The sequence below is a fragment of the Furipterus horrens genome, unplaced genomic scaffold (assembly GCF_987537825.1).
Source record: "Furipterus horrens unplaced genomic scaffold, mFurHor1.1.pri manual_scaffold_5, whole genome shotgun sequence".
NCBI lineage: Eukaryota > Metazoa > Chordata > Mammalia > Chiroptera > Furipteridae > Furipterus > Furipterus horrens.
Window position 1 is genome coordinate 108,237,178 of NW_028327175.1, and position 23,703 is coordinate 108,260,880.

Sequence of the window (23,703 nt, forward strand, 5' to 3'; positions counted from 1 at the left end):
CCGTCCTCTCATCAATCTGGATTATGTGCTATTTACAGTGACTTGTCTAGCCAAGTTCCCTTTTCCTTTCAAAATAATTCCTATACAGTCTAAGTTACCCAGTGGTCTCAGTTACTCACTTATTAGCCACACGGAATGGAAGGGCAGGGTAAAATGAGAATAAATGTGGAGGTGCTTCCTTGGTGAATATACTCAGCTGCACTGGAAAAAAAGGTTTGCAATTTCTGAGTGCTTTTCCAAGTTCCTCCTACTGGACAACATCTGTTTCAAACAATGATATATTCCCAATTACAGCTGTCTATCAACAGCAGATCAGACAGCAGATCAAGTGACATTTGAGCCCACAATGGCATAGGACTACTCAAGTTTACTGAGATATCTGACTTTCCCACACCATTTTCTGTAGTTAGTACACAGGTGAGACTCTAGGGGAAGGCTTTTCAATACACAATCCATAATTACTTACAGGAGCTACTCTTCTAGGTAACGTCTACATAAGAAATAATCCACTGATAGGAAATCATGCCTTTATAATAAATAACCACCCAAGTTTCCTATCTACACGAAACAATTCTTGTCACTTGTCCACCACATATTAAAGACATTGTTTACCATATCTCTCAGGTATCAAGACCAGGAACTTCCGAATTTCCCCCGGAGCCCCAGTGTTTCCCCCTAAGACACCCTAGTAGCCTGAGATTGGCGACCAGGAAGCTCACAGTCAAAACTGAGCATCTAGTGAGTGTGTACGGTCACACGCAAACCGAGACGTGCTCTGCCCTCCCTCTGTCTTCTCCTCCAGCCTGTAGTTCCACCTGTGGCAACATACGTATCGATGGCCTTGTTTCATTTTTGTTTTAACACGCTGCTTCAAATCTTCTTTTGGAAACAGGTTTTGTTTGTTGGTTTCTTACTTTTAGCTAAAATTTGAACCCTTACACTTGTCAAGCTCTGTTCAAAGTCCTTACTGGCACCATCTCATGTAATCCTTTGCATCCACCTAAGAAATGTATGTCACTGTCCCATTCTATTGGGGTATAAATAAAATACAAAGAAGGAGAAGGAATAAAAAGGAGAAGAAGAATACATATATAAATAGGGTTTCTGTCCCCTTATTCTCAGAAGCCCAGGGAGACAGAAGCCTGCCAAACTCCCCAAGGAAGAAATGGGGTCATGGGGCCAATGCTGTCCTCAGACGTTAACGAAGGAGATAAAAGCCCACAGCCCAGGTTTCATGGGGAAGAAAGGCAAGGAATGAATTATGGGCACTCCTCCCCAGCCTCTAGGTCAGACACTAGAGGCCCCTCTGTTCAGATGAAGCAGGATAAAAAATAGACTGTCCCCTGGGGATATGACTAAGACGTCTTCACACTGGTTTCCTCATCGCACTTTCAAAGATGTAAAACCTGTGGGTTATACTGTGAGACTTCTAAGGTGACTGTGAGGACGTGTATGTCTCAGGTGTCTCTCTCCTGCTGTCACCAAGGCATCACCAAGGAAGATTCAAATACTGGGTCAACACATATTCATTAAGCACCTACAAGGTATAGGCACTATTCTTGGAACTGCAGGTAAAAATGAACAAACGGACCAAGTTCCTGCCTGCAAGCACATAACACTCGGGATGATGAAAAGTGCCCGGAGGAAAACAAAGGCGAGGTGAGTTGAAAGAGACTGATGGTGGGGAGTGGTGCCATTTCACACGGTGCTCCGGAAAGGCCTCTCTGAGGAGAGGACGTATGAGCAGAGGCCTGATGAAGAGAGGGTGCCAGCTATGCTGCTCTATGGAGGAAAAATACTCCACACCGCTAAAAGCACGTGCAAAGGTCCTGAGGAAGGCATAAGCTTGGTCCCATGAGAAAGGCAGAGTGACATGAGGAAGGTGGGACTGGCACGCAATGAGGGCAGAATCCGGCAGACAAAGACTCTGCCAGGGTCGGAGGGCGTGGTGGGGGGCCACAGCACATGACCCTGCCTTCAGGAAACTTCCAGTCTTGAGGGCTTGATGACAGTTCTAGCTCCCACCAGCTAAGTGTGTCATGTAGATGCGTCACTGGTGCCACACATCAGCTCTGTGGGAAGCTATCTTTGAGTCTGTTTCACGGGCAGGCAAACAGGCTCAAAGGACCTGGAATTTGAATCCAAATCTGTCTAATTCCAAACTGTTTAACCCCAGAAAACAATAACTGCTACCACTTACATGCAGAGATGTACATGTAAGAACTATTCTTTTATTGACGCCTCACAGTCATGTTTACCCATTTTACAGGTGAGGAACAAACCTGGGGAGGTTATTCAGTAAGTCGCACGACCGCACACCTTTAAATGTCAGAACCAGGATCAAACCAAGGCCTCTGGCTTCAAGCTGGTGATACTATAAAGCACTGCACGGACTGAGGTAGAAGGACCAGGAGAAGACCACTCACTGTCATCTGTGTGCCATGTCTAGGATCAAGGCCACTGAATAGCATGTGTCCAGCTAATGAGGCCACAACCGGGACACTGAGGGGCTCAGTTCCCGGCACATGTTGTAAGGACAGAGCTATACATGATGCTTTCACTTTTTCTCAATGTTTGATAATTTTCATAATAGAAAACAGGCAGAAAACAACATTTCCATAAACAATCATAAGAAAGATTAGAAAGATGGGGGAGAGAGTGGGACTGAGAAAAGAAGAAAAGAAGGTTAGACCCACAGCAAAGCTAATCCACCTAGAGAGACAGAAAGAAGCTGAGCTACCCACCCACCCCTGAAGCTCCTGAGAGAAGGGAGCTGGCACACGAGCAGAGAAAGCCTCAACCGAGCGGGCCACACTCTGCCTGGGGTTACGGCGGCTCAGAGCCCATGCATTTGTTCATTCGTCAGTAAACACCTATTGGGCACCTACTGGTTACAAGGTACCTTTCCAAAAAGAGAGCCAGACTCCCAACTTACCTAAGGAAGGAATGTCCTTGAAGAAGAATTTCTTAATGGAGAATAATAAATAATACACATTCACATGTGCCTACGATAAAAGTCTGTATGACTGCACTCTGAACATCAACAGATAACTAAGGTTCTGGCTCAAGACCTTAGACCAGTGTCTCATCTACTCTGAGACTTTTTTTCCGGTACAAGGGGTGAAGAGCACCCACTTTCCCAACCTCCCAGGAACTGTACAGTTCAGAGGAGAGATGAGATGGGGTAGTGCTATGTCCAGGCACTGCCTCTTATGGACTGCAGCAGGGAGCAGTGACAATTTAGCACTCATCCTAATGCTAGTTTAAAACAGTAGTTTAACTGAAAACACTGATTAATGTGTAACAAAACAAAACAAAACAAAAAACAGTAACTTATTCCCATGACACCATAGCCATGAAAGAAAATCAGGCTTAACATAATCTTGAACACAGGCAGGACACTCTCACACTGGCTTCCACCTTCCAGAAAGCCAGAGCAGGCAGGGGGCTGCAGCTGTGTGCTGCGGACACACGCTCGGGGTACTGCTCCTGCATGCCAAAGCCTGCAGCAATTCTGAAATTTCCAACCAGGCCTTCTTCCCCACTGGGGTTTTCAACTGCCTGAACTTCATATGGGAGCAAAGAAATGGGTTTTCATAATTGCAATATGAGACTGGAAGAGGTGAAATCTCTTCCCTTTTTTAAGATAGGTATTTTGGGGGCAGTTTTAGAAAACTTGGGAGGAAAGTACAGAGATTTCCCATATACCCCTGCCCCCACACATGCAGAGCCTGCCTCCCCATTATCAACATTCCCCCACCCAAGTGATACATATGCTGCAAAAGATGAACCCACACTGGTACATCATAATTACCCCAAGTTAACATCAGGGTTCACTCTTGAGCTGTATATTCTATAAGATTGGATCAATGTTATAATGACATCTAACCACCATTACAGTATCTAACAGAATCGTCTTGCTGCCATAAAAATTATCTGTGCTCTACCTAGTCCTCCCTCCCTCCCTCAAACCCTCGTAAAATACCCTCTTAATTAAAAAAAATTAAACTGGGGGGACTTCCGGTCAAGATGGAGGCATAGGCAGACACGCTTCTCCTCGTCATGCAACAACAGAAAGAATCACAACCAGATCCCAAAACGAATAACACCCAGAACCATCAGAAAATCAAGCCGTATGGATGTCTGACAACAAAGGATTTAAAGAAGCCACATTCATCCAGATAGGTGGGATGAGCAGAGGCAGCAGAGACATGGACGGGAAGGAGACCTTAGGAATGAGCAATCCCAGCCCTAGGCCAGACCGCAAAGCCCAGGGTTCCAGCACCAAGAAGACAGACCCCAGTTACCTCTGGCTGTAAAAACCAGTGGGGGTTGGAGCAGCAGAAGAAACTGCTGGATTTTTGCTGCTTAAAGGGGCAGCACAGTCTTAGAACATACGCATACCCATTCACTCAGGGATTCACCATTGGAGCAGCAGCTGAAAGGGGCTGAAGTGACAGGAAATGAAGCGAGTGCCAGGCAAACCACCAGAAGTCAGGTGGCAGCACTGTCCCCTCTCCAACCCCTCACCACACAGCCACAAAGCAGTGAAGCAGTTGTCCGACACTGGCAATTACTTAAGGCTCCAACTCACACAATTTACAGGTGCCTTTTCTACATATGTCAATCTACTAAGAAGAGGGAGTAAAAACAGCTCTACCTAATACACAGAAACAAACATAGGGAAGCTGCTAAATTGAGGAGACAAAGAAGTACGGCCCAAACGAAAGAACAGAACAAAATCCCAGAAAAAGTAAATGAAACGGAGATAGCCAACCTATCATATGCAGAGTTCAAAACACTGGTTATCAGATTGCTCAGAGAACTCATTAAGGACAGCAGAAAAATAAAGGAAAAAATGAAGGTTACACTAAGTGAAATAAAGAGTAATCCACAGAAAACCAACAGAGAAGGGAAGAAAGCCAGGATTCAAAGCCACAATTTGGAACATATGGAAGAGATAAACATTTAACCAGAAAAAAAGAAGAAAACAGGAACTCAGAAAAACAAGGATAGACTTAGAAACCTCTGGGACATCTCCAAAAATGCAAACATCCAAATCAGAAGGATGCCAGAAGCAAAAGAGGAAGAGGAAGAAATTGAAAACTTACTTGAAAAATAATTAAAGAAAACTTTCCTAATTTAGCACAGAAGAAAGACATACAAGTCCAGGAAGCACAGAGTCCCAAACAATTTGGACCCAAAGAGGACCACACCAAGACACATCATAATTAAAATGCCAAAGGTTAAAGATAAAGAGAGACTCATAAAAGCAGCAAGAGACAAGAAAAGAGTTACCTACAAAGGAGTTCCCATACAACTATCAGTGGATATCTCAAAAGAAACTTCGTAGGCAAGAAGTAACTGGCAAGTGATGAAGAGCAAGGACCTAAAATCTAGATTACTCTATTCAGAAAAGCCATCATTTAGAATGGAAGGGCAGAAAAAGTGCTTCCCAGGGAAGGTAAAACTAAAGGAGTTCATCACCAGTAAGCCATTATTACAGGAAATGTTAAAGGGACTTATATCAGAAAAATATCAAAATCATGAGCACTAAAAAGGCAACAAATTCACAACTATCAATTGAATAATAATAATAAAAAAAACTTAAGCAAACAACCAAAACAGGAAAAGAATCATAGGTATGGGGATCATTTGGAGGGTTATCAGCTGGGAGGAGGAAGGAGGAGAATGGAGGAAAAGGTACAGGGATTAAGAAGCATAACTGGTTGGTACAAAATAGACAGGGGGATGTTAAGAATAGTATAGGGAAGGGTGAAGCCAAAGAACTTATATGCATGACCCATGGGCAAGAACTAAGGGAAAGGATGGCTGGAGGGAAGGGGGGTACAGGGTGGAGGGAGGCAAAGGGAGAAAAAATTGGGACAACTGTAATAGCATAATCAAAATATACTTAAAAATAAATAAGTTACCAGGAAAAAATAAAAATAAAAGAACTACCCTCTATTCGCCAGGCTTCTGCTCAGTGGCAGCACATCACCGCACATCGGACTTACACTAATGAGACACCTGCACTGGATCTGAGCAGGATGAGAGCAGGGCCGAGCACACAGTGCAGGCACCCCCATTGCTGGTGGGCCCCACACGGGGCACCCTGGGCTGCACGGGACAGGAGCGGCATGAGCCTCTCCTGGAGGGAACAGCTGGCCACTGCAGATGGGAGCCTTACACTAAGATGTTCGTGTTATGCCCTCTCCCACTGTCACCAAGGTGTCATCAACCCCTTACCTGGTCTCAAATGTAGAGACAGCAATCTGTCTGGGCCAGCACCATCTGTCCCAAGGCCTTCCTGAGAGACTCTCCAGAATGATTTTATAGTACTATTTTGTCCCTACCCACAAATGTGACAGCCTCTCCCTGAGTAAGATGCAAACCCAACAGTGTTTTATTGTGGTAAGAGCTCTTAACATAAAGTCTACCCTCTTCATAGATTTTTTTTTTAATCGCTATATGGAAGCACAATGATGTGCAGATCTCCAGAACGTATTTGTCTTACTTAACTGAAACTCTATACCGACTGAACAGCAACTCCCCATTTCCCCTTCAACCCAGCCCTGGCAACGACTGTTCCATCCTCTGCCTCTCTGAGTTTGACTACTTTAGAGTCCTTACATAAGTGAAATCATGCAGCATTTGTCCTTCTGTATCCGGCTTATTTCACTTAGCATCACATCCTCCAGGTTCACCCACAGGCTCGCATAAGTCAGGATTTCCTTCTTTTTTAAGGCTGACTAATATTCCAACAGATTGTTATTGTATGGATTTCTTGGCCAGAATCTATCTTTCCTTGTTTTCACCCCCACTGCCAATCTGATGAAATTCATAGAGAAGCCCTCCCTGATTCCCCTACCCTTGAAGCAACTTGCAGATTGCGCCATAATTAACCACCTCCATCTCCTGCAATTAGCACACAGCTCCTTACAGGTACACAGCGTGTCAGGCATCTCGGGTTCCCAGAGCCCCCACATGCTGGGTGCTCGGTGGAAATTATGGGAAATGAGTGACCCTGTGAGACTGTTCCTATCTGACCATGGTACTCCTAAAACAGCAAAAATAACAGCTGCCATGCAGTGAGCACTTTTCATACACAGTGTCAGCACCTGACAAGCCTTGTTTCAATTCTCACAACCACCTGACGGGGGCGCACAATACTACAGAGCAGGAAACTATGCTGGGACACGTTCCATGCAAGGTCCCAGGGGTCTTTTAAACCCTAAGACTGAAAATTGTGGAAATCACCCTGGGCAGGACAAAGAGATGAGGAGAAATAAAGGGCTTCCGTGGGGAGCTGCAAGTGGCAAGAAGGTGGTCAGGTGGGGACATCCAGTAGCTTCCACTGCCATGACAGAAGCAGGATCCATAAAGAGCTGCTATCAACAGGCTCCTGGGCTGGACAGGTCTGAGTTCAAAACCCTGCTAAGCTACTTACTGACTGCTTATCTATCTCTAGCAGGCCTCCATCTTTGCAAAATACAAAATGAGGAAAATGCCACAGTCTCTGCAGGATGGTTAGAAGAGTAAATTAAAGCTCCCGGCCTGGTGTAAGCACTGCATTGACTGCCAGGAGGTGGTTCAGGGTCCTGGATTTTAGAGCACAGTCCCTAGAGTGAGGGCCCATGTTCAAATTCTGACTCGTCAGCTGGGTAATTTGGGCAAGTTACCTTCCCTCTATGAGCACCAAGTCTCATATCTATAAAATGGGATCTTGAACAGTCACTATTTTATAGAAGTGCTGTAAGGATTTAATAATTATGTGAATGAGGTGCTTAAACAATGCCCAGCACATAGAAAGCATTCAGCAAGCATTATTGATCACTATAATTAGTGCCTTTCCGGGTGATGGAAAGACAGGGACAAGGGAGCAGTGACCACCAAGTGTGCACTGGTTCAATAGAACCCATTTTCAGAAGTTAGGAGATTCACTGAGCTCCTGTGTACATCAACCTCGAGAAATAAAAAGTAATGTTTAAAAGTGGTCTATCCCCTAGATCAGCAGACTAGATAGCAGGATTTTCTGAACATTCAAACAAGATCACCAAGGCCAGTGTGGGAAATCTGACCCGGAGAGTGAGGTGTCACCTGGAGAAGACTGAGCGAGTGTTTGGGTTCTGGGCTTTTAAGGCACAACATGCGGGGATCCCAAATACTGCCTCTCAGACTTTACAGGTGAAAATTGTATATCCCATGGGAAAAAGAAAACCTGGAGGAATAACTGCTTCCCAGGAAGTCCCAGAAAACATAAGAAAGTACTTCAGGCAAAGAACAGCCACAGTCGCTGTCACGAGAAATCTTGGCCACAAGCTCGCTTTGAAGGGAGCAGGAATCACACTGCACAGAAGCCACAGAGACAATGGGTGACCAACGTGACCCAATGCCACCATCATGCTTATAGAGCCCTTCCCCTCCATGCTGTACACATCCAGCCCCTGTGTTTGCATCAATGTCAAAATGACTGAGGACACAAGCCAGTCTTCTGATACTGGGAATCTTAAGGGGAAAAAATCCATCACAGAAATAAGGCTGTCAGGCAGTCCCTTCTGACGTCCCTCCCCATGCTGCCACCACAGAATGTTCGTGGTAATGGTGGAAAAGAAAATGGTCCAAGAGCTGGTATTATACAACCCACCCCAACCCCAAAAGAAAACACTGCTTCTACAAGCTTTAACTTTATATGCACTCACTTTGCTGATTCTTCATGGACAGTAGTAGGTAATGTTTGGGTTGGTTTCCATATATCACATAAATATTATACTTATCCAAGCCAGTGACACTCACACTGGCAGAGGCACTGCCTAACTTATAATTTTCTCTCCTCTCCCCAGCACTGCACATCCCATTATTTGTTTATTCTATCACTGTCATTTCCTTCCTCTCTATTACCTGTCACAGCACACACTGCAAGAGACAACAGAACAGGGTTTCTGCACTGAGGCCTCTGCAGAGCCTGGCTGAGCCGGGTCTCGCTCTCCCCACCACCATCCATCTCAAAATCAGTTCCTGGCTTGGCTTTAGAGAACCAAAAAGCCAACCTGGTCAAGACCACAGGAGTATGTTAACATCGCCATAGGCAGTCAATATGGGATAAAGAACAGCATTTCAAATAGCTGCAGAAAGAATGGATCTGACCATAAATGTTGCCAAGCAAGAAACCATTTTGGGAGCAAGAAGCAAAACTTAAATCTCTTCTGCTATATATCAAAATAAATTTCAGACAGAATAATATAAATATGTGAAATGCAACAATAAAGCTGATAAATATGTGAACCAACATTTATGCCACCTTGGGACAGCAGAGGTCTTTCTTAACGTGAAGCAAAGAACAAGTCCATTAAGGAAATGTTTGACTTTTTTTTTAACTTCTGCACATAACTGGCCAATCTAACAAATCTAACATCAGGGCAGCAAACAGGCAGTGCAGAAAGAACACAGGTTTTCTAATCAAATCCCAGGTCCCCCATGTCTCACCTCTACAACCCTGGGTAAATAAGCATCTCTTTGCTTCTCAATCCCCTCCGCTGAAAAAATGGTGCTAATATTGCCTACCTCATAGGACAGGCCAGGGGTCAGTAACAGTTTTAATGGAACACAGCCATGCTCATTTTTTTTCATATTGCCTATGGCTGCTCTCATGCTACCATGGCAGAGCTGAGTTGTTGTGACAGAAACCGAGGGGCCTGCACGACCTAAAATACTTGCCATCTGGCCCTTTACAGAAAAGGTTTATTGAACCCCATCTTAGGAGGACATCCAGAAGCTCTTCCCTCCTCTCCCCTACTTTCAGCCCTCTCCAGCTCAGGGCTGGAGGAGGCTGTCTGTGGTGAGGCACATGGTCTGCCAGACACTCATGCCAACAGGCAGGGCCGCTGGCTAGACACCAACAAGAAACTATAGACCAGGCTTGAATAGATACAAAACAGCAGTTGAGCAGCTGCTGCCCCAGACACTGTGGATCCCTCCTCACCTCTTCAAAGACCCCCTCAGCTTTGCCTCTGGTCCCTCTGGCTGTCCCCCCTCAGCCTTCTGCCCTGGATATTCTTTCTCCAGAGGCAGCTGCATCTACACCCAGAGCTCAACCACCACCTCCAACCTGCAGACACCCAAAACTCCAGCCCACATGCACCACAGCGCCCCCCACTGGCCAAGGCCTCGGCCTGTCTCCTTCACGCCTCCTCTTCCCCTTCTCTTGTGCCTCTGTGCCTTTGCACAGGCTTTTCCCAGCACCTGGAAGGCCTGGCTGCCTCCCCTACTTGGAGCCTCCTTCAAGTTCCAGCTCAAGATCACCTCTTCTGTGACACCTTTGCCCACCAGCTATGGCAGATGTGTAAGCCAGCAGGCCTGTCCTGTCTTATGCCCCTTCTCTGTCCCCAGAGACCTCCAATTCCCACCCACCCCCAGCTGTAGTGGGTTGGACTAGAGGGGCTAGATGAGTCAAACTAAGCCAACCATAGAGTCTTCCAGAAGTTTGGGATGGGCTAAGTACATGCTCAGAGATGCAAGAGGATGGGGGGCAGGTGTCCTCATCCTAGAGCACAGTTCCACATCACTCCACCAAGATCCGCCTGCTGAAAGGCAAGCCGAGGACAGTTTGCTGGGGCTCTTTTACCACCAGATACAGAGGCCTGGCCGGCCACAAATTAGATGCAAGCACAAGGCAGCAGCCCACCACAGAGAGGAATCGGTGGTAACACCTTTCAGGGCTAGCCCACCCAGCACAGAGAAGATGCAGAGCTCAGCATGGGCTACAAAGCCCTGCAGCCTGACCCTGGAGCAACACCACAGAGGCACCCAAACCCTGAAAAGAGCCCCTATGGATTTGGTAAACTTACCTTTGGCTGACTTGGTTTCTTGCTGTACAGATGTAACCAAACAGCTCTCTGAGGGCGGCATGCAGACACCATGTGGCCATGGGAATAAGCAGGCCCAATGTAGGAATGGCCATCCTAGCTCCTGCCAGACTCCCACCCAGGCTGCTGGGAGCCCTTTGATACTCTCTGCCCTTATGATCTAAACCTGAGTGGATCCCATGTCCTCAGAGTCACTGGCCCCTCTTTCCCTCACCCACCACATATATACCTCCAAGAAAGCATTCTGTTCATCTGCAGGCCAGGTACCAAGCCCCACCCCCAAGCCTGTAAGTCCCTTGAGATCAGGGGCCTTGGGCCCAGCACAGCTCTTGGCCACAGTATACATGAGAGACCTGAAAATAATTAATAATAAATAAATGAGTGAGTGGCTGACACTCACTGGGAAAATGTGCCCCCATCTCCAGGAAATATCAATTGCATTTAACAGTGAGTTCAAGGCCTCACCAAAGAATGCTAACCATCGGGTTCACAGAGGTAATTTCCTGTCCCAGTGACAGGGATTCAGACTCAAATTAAGGTTTTTCCAATATGTGTCTTGGGACCAGATACACGTGGAAGGGAGGGAGCAAATTCTCATATATCACTATAGCAACCTAAAACTGGACAAGCCTACAAAACCATTCCCCTCCTCCTTGGCACCACCACGTGAATCCCCTGACTTCAAATCAATCAGCAGAGCAGGGACCAACCTCGGGCCCCCAGAGACCCAAACATAAACACAGGCACATGCTATAGATAACCTTCAACCATTCCTGCAATGAGTATGGGTGGCAGAGGTTGCTATATGAAGTACTGAGGGAGAGGGGAGAGTCTTCCCACCTTCAGTCATTAACGGCCCTCCGGGGGGCAAGTTACCTTGAGATAAATTGATCTTCAACTCCCTTTTCCAAATTAAACAGGAAGAAGATGCATGCTCACACTCTCTGTCATATACATAGATCTGTGTAATAATTCCTTCGCTGTATATAGCATCTTTTTCCAAAGAACTCAAAAGAGCCTTTACAAACACTCCACTGGGGCCTATCCCCAGTTACATTTAAAGAGAGCACATGAGGGTACATGTATAGAAAAAAAAAACATAAAAAAAATATTCTTCTGTGGATTCATACTTAACCTAGACCATAGTTTTTCAAACTTAGCATACTGCCCCTTTTTTATCTTTTTCTGCCTACCCACTCTCTTTCCTTTTAACTCCAAGAGAAAGAATAATCTATACTGAGTTCCAAGCATAACTTTTAAACAATCTTGGGCCATTCTAGCTTTTTGTTCTGTCTCTCTCTCCTGCCTCCCCCTCCCCAGAGGCCCAGAGAAGGAAAGTGACTGCCCCACCCCACACGGCCGGGGGCAGCAGGGCACAGACCCATACTGGTCAGGCTCCCTCAAAGCCTGTCCCAACCTTCGAGGTACTCCTCCAACAGAGCACATGCCTTCAGGTCATTCACCAGCTCCCTGTGTGACCCCCAACAACCTCTCTGTCCCTTTGGAAAATCAGCAATCTGATTCAATCTGCCCCCAACCACGACTGTCAGCTTTATAACTACTGTTTCTACATGATCTGGAAAGGGGAAGAAAAGGTTTAAGAAACCCATGGAACAGACTGAGAAATATAAGAAAATTACAAGGAATGGAAGAAAACTTCCTTCTAATATCTTGATAAAGCTCCAGATCTTTCTTAACTTTTCTGTGTAATTTGGGGTTCTCTTACCCATTTATGTGTTTGCTCACACACACACACACTGTGTTTATTTCCAGCGACGTGTACAAACCTTAAGGCAGGTGTCCCAAAAACAAAATGAGCGAACGAATATAATGAAGTCCTCAGAGCCATGTGGGATGGTGGGAAGAGGGGGGACGTGCCCTGCTAAGACATCAGCCCCAACCTCCATCCACTGTCCCACAGGGGGATGGAGCCCAGGCTGCCCCGCTTCTCATTTGTCAAGAGCAGCCAGAATCCATGTTTTCATACAAACCGTTTTAAAAGCTATTAACTCAAATTCTCACCAGGCAAGCCCAGCAGATCATGGCGATAAACCACCACTTTGAGACCCTCTGCCCTAAAGTTTGAGTTCCTGACCACCAATCAGCTTGAAAATGTCAAGATAAGTAGCATACACATGTACAGCCATTTTTTAAAAATCAGATTTCTGTCCCACATCAGAGAATGCCCAAAGTATAGAGTTGGAAGGGGCCTGAGAGGCTCTAATGGCAGCAGAGACCTCCAGGAGATGCAGAGAACGGGTAGTAACTAGACACCCAGGGCAGCTCCCCAGGGACCTCCAAGTGCCCAAGTGCCCCTGCCCTGTCCCACTCAGAACAACCTAGGATAAACCTGGATACACATGAAATTGTCAGGTTACTAGGAGTGACATCCAGTGGGGGGAATCTCTTAGTTTCACATAGTTCCACGTTTCTTCTCTAAAGTTAATAAAAAGGCATCAATACATCACTTTGCTTTAAAGAGGTATCTCCAGAAGAACTAAAATCAGGCAGTTTCAAAGGTTGCTTCAAGGAGAAGTAGGAGTGACTGACTTCTCTGACCAGTAAGAAGAGGGAAGGGGTAGAGTTGTGGTATTCTAAAATAATGTATTGAGGCGAGAGTCACATAACACAAAATTGACCATTTTAAAGCGAACAATTGGGTGGCACTTAGTACATTCACGATGCTGTATAACCACCACTCCGCAGAGAACCTCTTAACTGTGAAGCAGTTTCTCTCACCTCTTCCCCTCCCCTGGCAACCACTATTCTACTTTCCGGCTCTAGGAAATTTACTATTTCAGATATTTCACATAAATGGAATTGTACAATATGCGACCTTTTGTGTCTGGCTTCTTTCACTTAGTTAGCAATAATGTTTTCAAGCTGCACCCACGTTGTAGCATGTATCAGCACTTCATTACTTATTACGGCTGATATTCCATTACGGACAGACCACATTTTGTTCATCCATTCATCTGCTGATGGACATAAGGACTGTTTCCACCTTTTGGTGGTTGTGAATAATGCTGCCATGAACATGTATGTACACACACTTGTTAGAATCCCTATTTTTTATTCTTTTGGGTATATACCTAGGAGTGGAATTGTGGGATCATACAATAACTCAATTTCACTTGTCAAAGAACCGTCAAACTGTTTTCCACAGCAAGGGGGGAAAGCAGTTTAAAATCACTACGTCTCACAGAAGAGGTCAGAAATTTGTACACTAGATCTCTATGCCCTCACCTCCCAGCATGGCCAATACTTATCATTTTACCATATTCACTTCAAATATCTTTTTACAATAAATCATTTGAGATGTAGTTAAGAAGTTAATTGTGGAGGATGAGACAGGGAGTTGAGAGGGCAGGGGTGGAAGACAGCTGCTCACCAGGAGGGAAGCTACCGCAGGCTGTGGCAGGGCCTTACTTCGCCTCACACACCGAGCTCACTCTCCCCGCCCTTAGCAGTGTGCAGGAGAGTGCTAGTTACATGCAAAAGGGTTTTACAAAGAAAATCCAGGTGAGAAACATGTAGCCAAAACCAGTGAAGTGTCTGGATTAGCATGACAAGAGGAATACAGGTGTTAATTAGATAGTGTTGCACAGACATGAAGCTATGGAAAGCAGGGCCTACCTGCTCTTCACTGAAAAACAGCTAAATCAGTGGGCATGCATAGAGACGGCACCTTCTGCAAAGGTATTCACGTGGGCAGTACTGAATAACTGAGGCCATCCTACTGCTGCCACCGAGTGATTCCACGTAGCAACTCCCACCCTCCCACCCACACCCTGACCCACCGGGCCTGTGCTGTGCAATAGAGACCAGCAAAAAACAGCATGTGCTATCCCACTAGGCCTTACCCCTGCCTGGGGTTTTATTGGCCTGGCTCCTAAAGTCAGTGACTCTATAACCCCTGGGTAAATGGAGGAACCCCTCTCCTCCTTTGGAGTTGTGGCCAAGAACCCAATCCCTACCACAGGGTAGGATCCCAAGTGAGAAGAAAACCACACCGGTACCCCCACTCCTTCCCCTCTACTTCCAAGACCCCACTGCCAGAATTCTCCAGCCCCATGACGTCACAGAATTGTAAAAATAAATCAAAAGTAGATCCTTCATGGAAAATGATGTCAGATCCTGTCAGCATCCTGGATGTCCATATACCACCTTAATTAGGAGGCAAGGAGACAGCCCCACCCCACTGTGCCTGGTGTATCTCTTTAACGGGTGCAGGAATCTCACCCATGCTGCTAGGTCACAGAGAGTGAAGTCTCTGCTGAAGGAGGCAATTTTCCTGGCTTAAACCCCTAGGAAAAAGGAAAGCCTCTCTCCCAGATCTCACTCTCCAGGGTCTGGACCTGACATGGCCTAGAAAGAATAAGGCAGCACCTAGGTGGTGGGGGAAGGTGGCCTTGCCACATGGGGACAGAGAGAAGATGGCAGACACCAGTAGGTCAATGGCTGTCCAGGTTGGGCTGCATATTAAAACCACCTAGGAAGCTTTGTTTTTTTGTTTGTTTGTTTGTTTGTTTTTTTAATGCTCACACTGCAACACAGAAAAGCTAATTCAATGTCCAGGTGGGAACAGGCACCAGTGTTTCTGTGTAAACTCAGCTGATTCAAACACGCCACCAAGGTTGGGTGGCATGGCTGTAGACCTCAAGCACAGCAGCGGTGGTGGCAGCTAACACTCAAAACCCTACTGTGGGCCAGGCCCTGTCTAATGAACTTTACAGACATTACCTTAGTCACTCCTCCCCCAAAGCCCAAGGTACTTGCTGTCACTGCTCCTATTCTACAGATAAGCAAGCTAAGGCTCCGAGAGGTTAAATAATCTCTCAGGGTCACAGAGCTAGGAAGCAAGGTCGGCTGTGTTCTTCACCACTAGATCACACAACCAGAAGCGTAGGTCCCTGTCCTTGGTCCTGACTCATCACAATGGTTTCTCTGGGAGAGTTCACAGGTGCTTTTCCTCTTAGGGGAAAGGTGACTGCTACATGTACCCCAACACGCAGACAATCCTTATTTAACTGTTCCAGCCCGGTCACAGATATATTCATAAGGAGCAGAGACAGCATTAAAGGGGACACAGCGCCCCCAGAGGAGATGTGGGGTTTCAGTGTAACTGGTGAGCACACCAAAAGGGAAAAGCAGATGGAGAGAGAAGAGGCAGGGCCTGGGGTTCTAACTGCCCTATAGTGACAATTTTTCATCCACTGCCAACCTTGAAAGATAGGACTGGGCTTGGCTGTATTAAAGAAACCAATGAAATCCTTATTTCATGGAACTGGTGGTGTCAACCCCCTCCCACCCCCCCGCCACACACACACTTTACAGTAGAAAAATTGAGATGTTATAAATGACTTTCCTAATAACTAAGCTGCCAGCAGGGCGCATGCCATGTCCAGACACTGGGTGACACTCTGCATAAATTGTCTCACTAAGCCCTCTAAACAACCCCATGAAGGAAGTGCTAGAATCAAACCCATTTTATAGAGAAGGAAACTGAGACACAGATAGCAGAACACAGGCCATTTGACACTGGGACACACAACTATAGTTACCACATGCTACTGTCTCCCCAACCCCATGGTGGGATCTCAGAAAGAGGCAGCCAGAGTTCTATGCCAGCTCTGTATTTTATCCCCAAAATCACCATGCTCAAAATTTTCATTGAAGAGTCAAAGCCTAAGCAGGTTCTGGGCAGAGTCAACTTGGCAATAGGTCATGGATATGCTTTCACCCAGCTTTTCTTCATTGCACCTCTACTAACAGAGCCCTTGTGGGGGAGACCCAGACACCATTCGATCCTGGGGACCCAGTGTTGCCTAAATGCAATGGTGCCTCTGGATGCTAGAGGTATGAGAGCGATAACACTCCCTTATTTTACTTATGCAAGTTCCTGTCACCTGCAACCAAATGAGTCAAATCTCAGATGCTGCAACTTGGAAGCTACAGTGAACTGGCACTGGAGTCAATGTGACCAGTGAGGTGGGATATACACAGGATGAGAAAATGACATTATAAGCAAAGATGTGTGATATGAGCACAAGTAACAAACAAGGACTCTGGATCCATGGTTGGCTCAGCTGCCAACTGGCAAGGTGCTTTAGGCATTTCACGCCCTCTTTGGGTCTCAGATGTTCAGTCTATAAAACAGGAGTTTGACAAGCTGATCCTTTAGGATCTTCTAGCTCTAAGATGCTGTGATTCATCAGAAATAGCAGACAAGCCTTTCTAGCTTCTGGCTCCTGCAAATAAAGATGGCATATGAGGCATCCCCGTCATCTGCTCCTACCCACTGGCTGGACAACCAGCAGAGACATGACCATGACCTGTCTAAAGCCCCAGGTCTGCCACGGTCCCAAGGGCTGCAACACCAGCATCTGCTGCAGTTGGCCTCACGCACAGTAGGGGAGTGGGGTTAACTGATGGCAAGGAAGATTAATTGCATGTGAAATACCCATAAATAATTAGGACATCAGCTGCACAGCTTCCTTCTTCCCTCAGGCTGTGGTATCTATCATGTGTACGGGCAATTCTCAAACAGAGAGACCCACACACACAGTCTGCAATTAATTAGAAGCACACAGCCACCGAGAAAGCACAGGCAGATCTCACACCAGACCGTGTGGACCAACTGTATGGCCTCCTGTTCTAAACCTCGACGCTTTGATGTTTGTTACACAGAACATAAGCTCCATGTCACCAAGATGGACTGGATTCCAGTCCCAGCTCTGCTGCTCAAATCCTCTGCAGCTATGTGCATGCTGCTTGCCCTGTCTGGTTCTCAGTTTCCCACCTCTGAAACGGGCATGATGGCACCTACCATCCACCTCCGAAGTTATGGAGGTGACTCAAGGGGAGAGAAGGCATGAGGTACTCTGTAAATGTAGGATACACCACTCCAGTCACCTCCTCAGTCAGGAACTTCAGAGAAGGGAAGAAGAATGATGCTCCCAAATCTATAGTCAAGGCAAGCGAGGCCCAGAAAGGTGGAATGACAATCAAGAGACACCCAGGCCCTGGCTGGTGTGGCTCAGTTGGTTGGAGCACTGTCCCATAACTGAAGGGCACATACAAGAGGCAATTAGTTGATGCTTCTCTCTCTCTCTTCCTCTCTCTCTAAAAAAATAAAAAATAATAAAATAATAATTTTTAAAAGGCAATGCAAAAACGTCCTCAGGTGAGGGGAAAAAAATTCTTTTAAACAAAAACACCCAAAACACAAGTGGCCAAGAGACCATGGAAATCACTTGGCTCTCCTGACACAGAGCACATCATGCTATTCCTGAGCATGGAGCTCTCCATCACTACTGAGTGCCACAAGGACTACCTCCAAGTGTCCTGATTATTAACAGCAGAGATCTCTAACCTCAGACAGAATACAGGGGGATTCCCTTTGTCAGGCAGGAAGAAGACCAGTCATCAAACTGCCCAGCGCAGGTAACTGACACTCCTAAGCTAAGAACCATATTGGAGGAAGTGTGTGTAGTTTGAAACTGAACAATTAGTAGCCTCTGACATTCATGAATTTAACACTTCACTCCTATTTTACTTTTAAAACCCAGATCAGCCCTGGCTGGTGTGGCTCAATGGACTGAGCACTGGCCTGCGAAGGGCAGGGCGGGGATGGCACCAGTTCCATGTCCAGTCAGGGCAAACGCCTGGGTTGCGGGCCACATCCCCAGTTGGGGGCACACAAGAGGCAGCCACACAATGACGTTTCTCACACACTCTTCCTCCCTTCCCTTCGCTCTAAAAATAAAATAAAATCTTAAAAAAGTAAAATAAAACCCAACTCAAACATCCTCTCCCACAGGAAGCCTTCCAGACTTTGCAAGATGAAGCAAATTCTTTTCCCTGAGGAGGCCTAAGAACCTCAGCTTTAGCTCTAACAATCTTCTCCACTAAATGCAGAGTTCTGTGAGAGCACAATTCAGCCCATCGCCTCTGATTTCCCCTCCCATGTCCCGCCTAACACAATGCCTGTCAGCAGGGCCTTTAGCAAAGGCGCATGGACAGAACTAATTCAGTACCTGGTCACTTCAGCAGCCTAAGGACCAACAAATGCCAAGTTGCCTCTTCACCAAAAACCTTCTGCTACCACCCTCGTTCCAGTTCAAGAAGCTTCAAAAGATAGGGTGAGAACTGCTGCTTTCCGAGTCGAATTCCAACTATAAAGCACCGGTGGCTTATAACTGGCACTGTCACTATGGACCAGCAGCTGGGGTCTTCCTTCTCTCCCCTACCCCATGTCATCAGAGGCTCAGGACTCTGAGATTGAGCTCTAAGTCCCTCAAGGGTGGTGACGGGAAAGCGGGCAAGTTGGTCCTAAGTGGATTTAATTGGTCCCTGAACACAGCTTCAGCAGCCCACTGACCTGCCTCCTCACCAAGAACCTTCTGTTACCACCCTTGTTCTGGTTCAGAAAGCTTCAAAAGGCGAGGAGGAACAATAAACTCTGTGGACTCCCAGTTTTCAGCAAAGTCGTGTGGCTTGGAACGCTTGCGAAGTTCTGCAGGCCCCAATGCGCACCCTCTGCTGGCAGAGCCCTGGGAAGGATGACCACAGGCGGGCATGGCTGTGGACGCCCCAGAAGAAAGACTGCACACTGAACAGCATGGTTGTTCCTTCACATCTCTTCCAGAGGAACCGAAGCAGGCTCCATGGGGCTCAAGAGAGTGAGCCACCCCCACACTACCAAACCTGAACTCTCTCTCTTTGGTGATCTTGTTTGCTCCAGCAGCCACGTAAAGACCTGCCACTCTGGGCTCTCCTAAATTGTCTAAAGTTACTCGCTCAGGCATTCTAGCATACGGCCCTGCCAGCTGCCACCTGCACTGTTCAGGCTGAGCAACCTCTATGTCACACTAAACTAAACTGACTATTGAGTGGCTGTGACAAAAGCTACTCCCCACCATTCTCCTTTGCTGCCTTCCGCCTTACAAGCTGGAAAGCTGGGAACTCCCTTTCCCAGTTTTCATTGCAGCTAGAGGGGCCATGTGATTCAGTTCTGGTCACTGAGATATAAAGAGAAGTCTGCTATGCAATCTTTTGGGAGGGCTTTTTCTTCCTGATAAAGAAGAGAAAGCATATGCTGCCCCTTCTCCCTTGCTTCCTGAGTGAAATGGACATAGTATCCAGAACAGCAACAAGCATTTTGCAAACATGAGGCAACAAGCATTAGGATGAATGCCAACAATTACAGAAGTTGGGTCAGAAAGAGCCTGAATGCTCAGTGGCACGGAGCTGGTAAACCATGCCAGCAACCACCTACGTCCAGACTTCTTGGTAACAGAGAAATACAGACTCACCTCAGGTCCAGTTCCAGGCCACCTCAATAAACTAAGAGCAAGTACCGCAACAAAGCAAATCATAAGCTTTTTGCTGGTGAAAAATCTTGCCTTCAATTTATGAAAAACATCTGTAAAAGGCAATATAGCAAAGCCCAATAGAATGAGTGGGCCTGTATAAATACTTCTTTAAGTCAGTTAATTGGGTTTCTGGTTACTTGAAGCCAAAAGCATTCCTCACTGACTTACCACCTCCCTCTCTCTTGAGCCCACCTGTAAGTGAATGATGACATTGACCTCTTTGCCTCTGAAGCTCTCTCTGGGATCACCCCCACATGAGCCCAAATCTCACTGAGAAATGAGTTACCTGTCCTCTCCAAGCTTTGGAGTCCCCATCTGTTATGATGGGGTTCAAACTACCTATGCCACAGGCTGGCGATGGGGACTAGATGAGATGAAGTACGTGATAGGGTAGGATAGTCTCACATGGTAGACCCTCAGTACATAGTCACTCATTTCCCTGGGAGGTGGCACAGCACAGCACAGCCAAAAAACCCCAGTTTGGTGATCAGGTGGGCTTAGTTTTCATACACCTGGTTCTGTCAATTACCAGCTGGTGACTTCAGGCAAATGATTTAACCTCACTGAACCTGTTCCCTCACCTGTAAGAAGGGGAAATCTATACTCATCTCCTATGGCTGTTATAGGGATTCAATGAGAATGAATGGCTGGCACCAGTAGGAACTCAAAGATCAATCCCTCCCTTCCTCCTATTCATACCCCCACCCAGAAGAGGATCACCCCACATCAAACCCTCCAAGGGCAGCACGAGGACAAAGTCACCTACCCTTTGTGCAGCCAAGTTCCTTTCAGCTCCCTTTCCCAACAGGAGCAGAAGTGAGGAAGGGAAAGCATCGCACGGAGAAAACAGGCTGAAAATCTGCTCCTGGCAGAAATGGTCAACCCTTGACCCAGTCAGGGATTTGCACCTCACATTACATGCAGCCCAAAGGAATGATCTTCCTCTTTCAGGCTGAATCCCCACTCCCAAGACTTAAAAAGCCATGGAGGAAGGCTGTCCTGCTTTCACCTGGTACAGTCTGAGACCTCAAGACCTGCCCCATAGGCCAGCAGGGAGGGGGCGCAGGGAAGGGCTGCCTCCCTCACCCATTTCCTCCACCTCCAGGAAGCCTGGCCAGGGGCTGAATGACACTCCCCAGCCAGGCAGCAGACCTCCCCTTTTTACATGAACCTGCAGTTTTGGTGATCCCTGTGTTGAAAATCACAAACCCTGAGCCACACTGAATACTCACAGTGATTCCTGGCAGTGAGACTCCAAACCACCATGAGACCCATAGGATCAGGATACAAGATAGAAGCCAAATGAGCACTCAGGCCGCTGACCTGAACCTGTGGGCCTCCCCGCATAGCGACCCACGAGACAGGATGCAGGTGTTGTGAATGACCACCAGGCATGAATCAGAGAACTCACTGATCCCACCTGCACACAAGGAGGAGGAGGTGCTGCCCCCAGCACATAGGCCCTGGGGCTCACCCACCGAGTACCACACAGAAAACTGAGATCTGGCCAGCGCCCAAACCCAGCCTCCTTCCTCATACCCAGCCACCAGCGCATTCTGCCCCAGGCTGGTCCTAAAACCAAGGGAGTGGGGAGAAGAAACGCATCTGCCCCTGGACCAGCACTCTGGTCTCCACCTCCCAGCGCTGCCCATCCTTCACTAGCAAATGCACAACTACCTGCCCCAAGAACGGCAGCTCCTCTGGGATCTGATGACTCCAAGTTCTCTCACCCACTTCATGCCGTGGGCAGTTCACAATGCCACACACCTGGTCCACTGCAGTCCCCTCCTGGGAACATTCATCTATTCATTCAGCAACTATTCCCAAGCATCTGCCAGGTGCCATGAATGGCACTGGCCCGTGGGGATTCAGGGTCCCTGTCACATAGCTTCAGACCAGCAGGAGAGACAGACAGTAAACACACAAAGAAATCATCAACTGAGAGAGATGCTGAGATGGGAAAAGAGTGCAAAGGACCAAAAGGACCAAACTATGTGTGGAGGGAGTGGTCGGACAAGGCGGAGGAAACAAAGGTGAAATTTGTAAGATGACTAAGTAGGAGTGCATCGTGTAGGCAGAGGGGGTGAGGGAAGGGAGAACATTCCAGGCGGAAGGAAGGAATGGGTTCAGGGCCTGGGAGAAGAAAGAACTTGGCAAGTCTAAAGAAGTGCCTGAAGGCCGTTGTGGCTAGAGAGTAACAGGTACAGGGAAGAAAAAGGGTAGGTAAGGGACTCATCAGGCCATGGCAGGAATTTTGATTTTGCCCCAAATACAAAAAAAGGGCACTGTGGGGCTCTGAGGAGGAAAGCGAGCCTGGGAGACAGGACACAGATGTGCACCTGTGTCCCATCGCTCCGCATGGACCACTGTCACATTACAAAAATGAGTGCAGTACATCTCTTCACTGTCTATCTTTCTGGGAATCTTTGTGCACATCCCATTTTATTAAAACCTTGGACCCCTAAGGAAAAATACCATTTTCTATTAATAACCAGGTTTGCTTTAAGACAGATATGCAGCCCGTCTTAAAGGGGCCTGAGCCTGTAGACCTTAGGCAGAAAGTCGCCGTGTAATGGAGTCATGGTACAGAGGCTGGCTTTAGACACCAGTGCCTCGTTTGAAGTGATCAACATGGGGCTGTGTGTGTGTGGTATTTTTAAGCCTGGGCCTTGGTCTTGCCAGGGAGCCCAGAAAATCAGGGGTGAGGGGCAAGACAGCCCCAGGCCCCTTCACCCCTGCCCCACATTGAGAAGTTCTCCTGTCCTCATCATTGGGCTCAGTAGGCAGTTTCTGCATTTCTCATACTCTATGGTCTGAGGCATCTGTGTAAAACCCACTCATCTGGAAAGAAGAAGAAAATCGGTGCCAAGTTCCACCATGAGAGCCAGAAAATTAGTCTCTAATCAGACTAACACATGGTCACCATTGTGGGCAGCAAGAGATATTATGTGGGGGAGGACCGACTGCTGCACCCCATGAGAACAGGACTGGCTGAGCACAAGTAAACAGATTTCCACCTCCATCCTGCCTCAGGAATCTCTGGGGGTGAAACCGTGCCCAAGCAGAATCATGGGAAGAAGAGTCATCTGAAACTTGTTGCAGTCTGAGACAGGCAAGCTGTGGTACTGAGAACCACCCCCTCCGCCAGCTCATGCCCGAGGACAGCTCCAGCTTACTGAGGGGTAGCCCTGCACTGTTTGCAAAGCACCTGCAACTCTGCGTTCACTCTGCCCTGGAAGGAAAGCAGGCAAGTGAGATCACTTCCAATATAGGGATGAGGATATTGGAAGCTAACGGGGGCCTGTTAGAATGTCCATGCCCTTCTCACAGGAAGCTTCTAGTCTGGTGCTGGGCTTCTCAGCTGGAGACCCGGACAGCTTTCTAGCTGCTGTGTCCTCTCTGGGCTCCAGTTGGCAACTGCTCTGTGGCACATGCAGAGGTACTTGCATGTGGACGATCAG

The 23,703-nt window shown here is 47.2% G+C and overlaps 1 protein-coding gene across 2 annotated transcripts in view; it reads right to left on the reverse strand.

The window, feature by feature from the left end:
* Positions 1-23,703, reverse strand: part of SNX29 (sorting nexin 29) — a 581,450-nt gene that overhangs the window by 422,154 nt on the left and 135,593 nt on the right. The window lies entirely within an intron of this gene.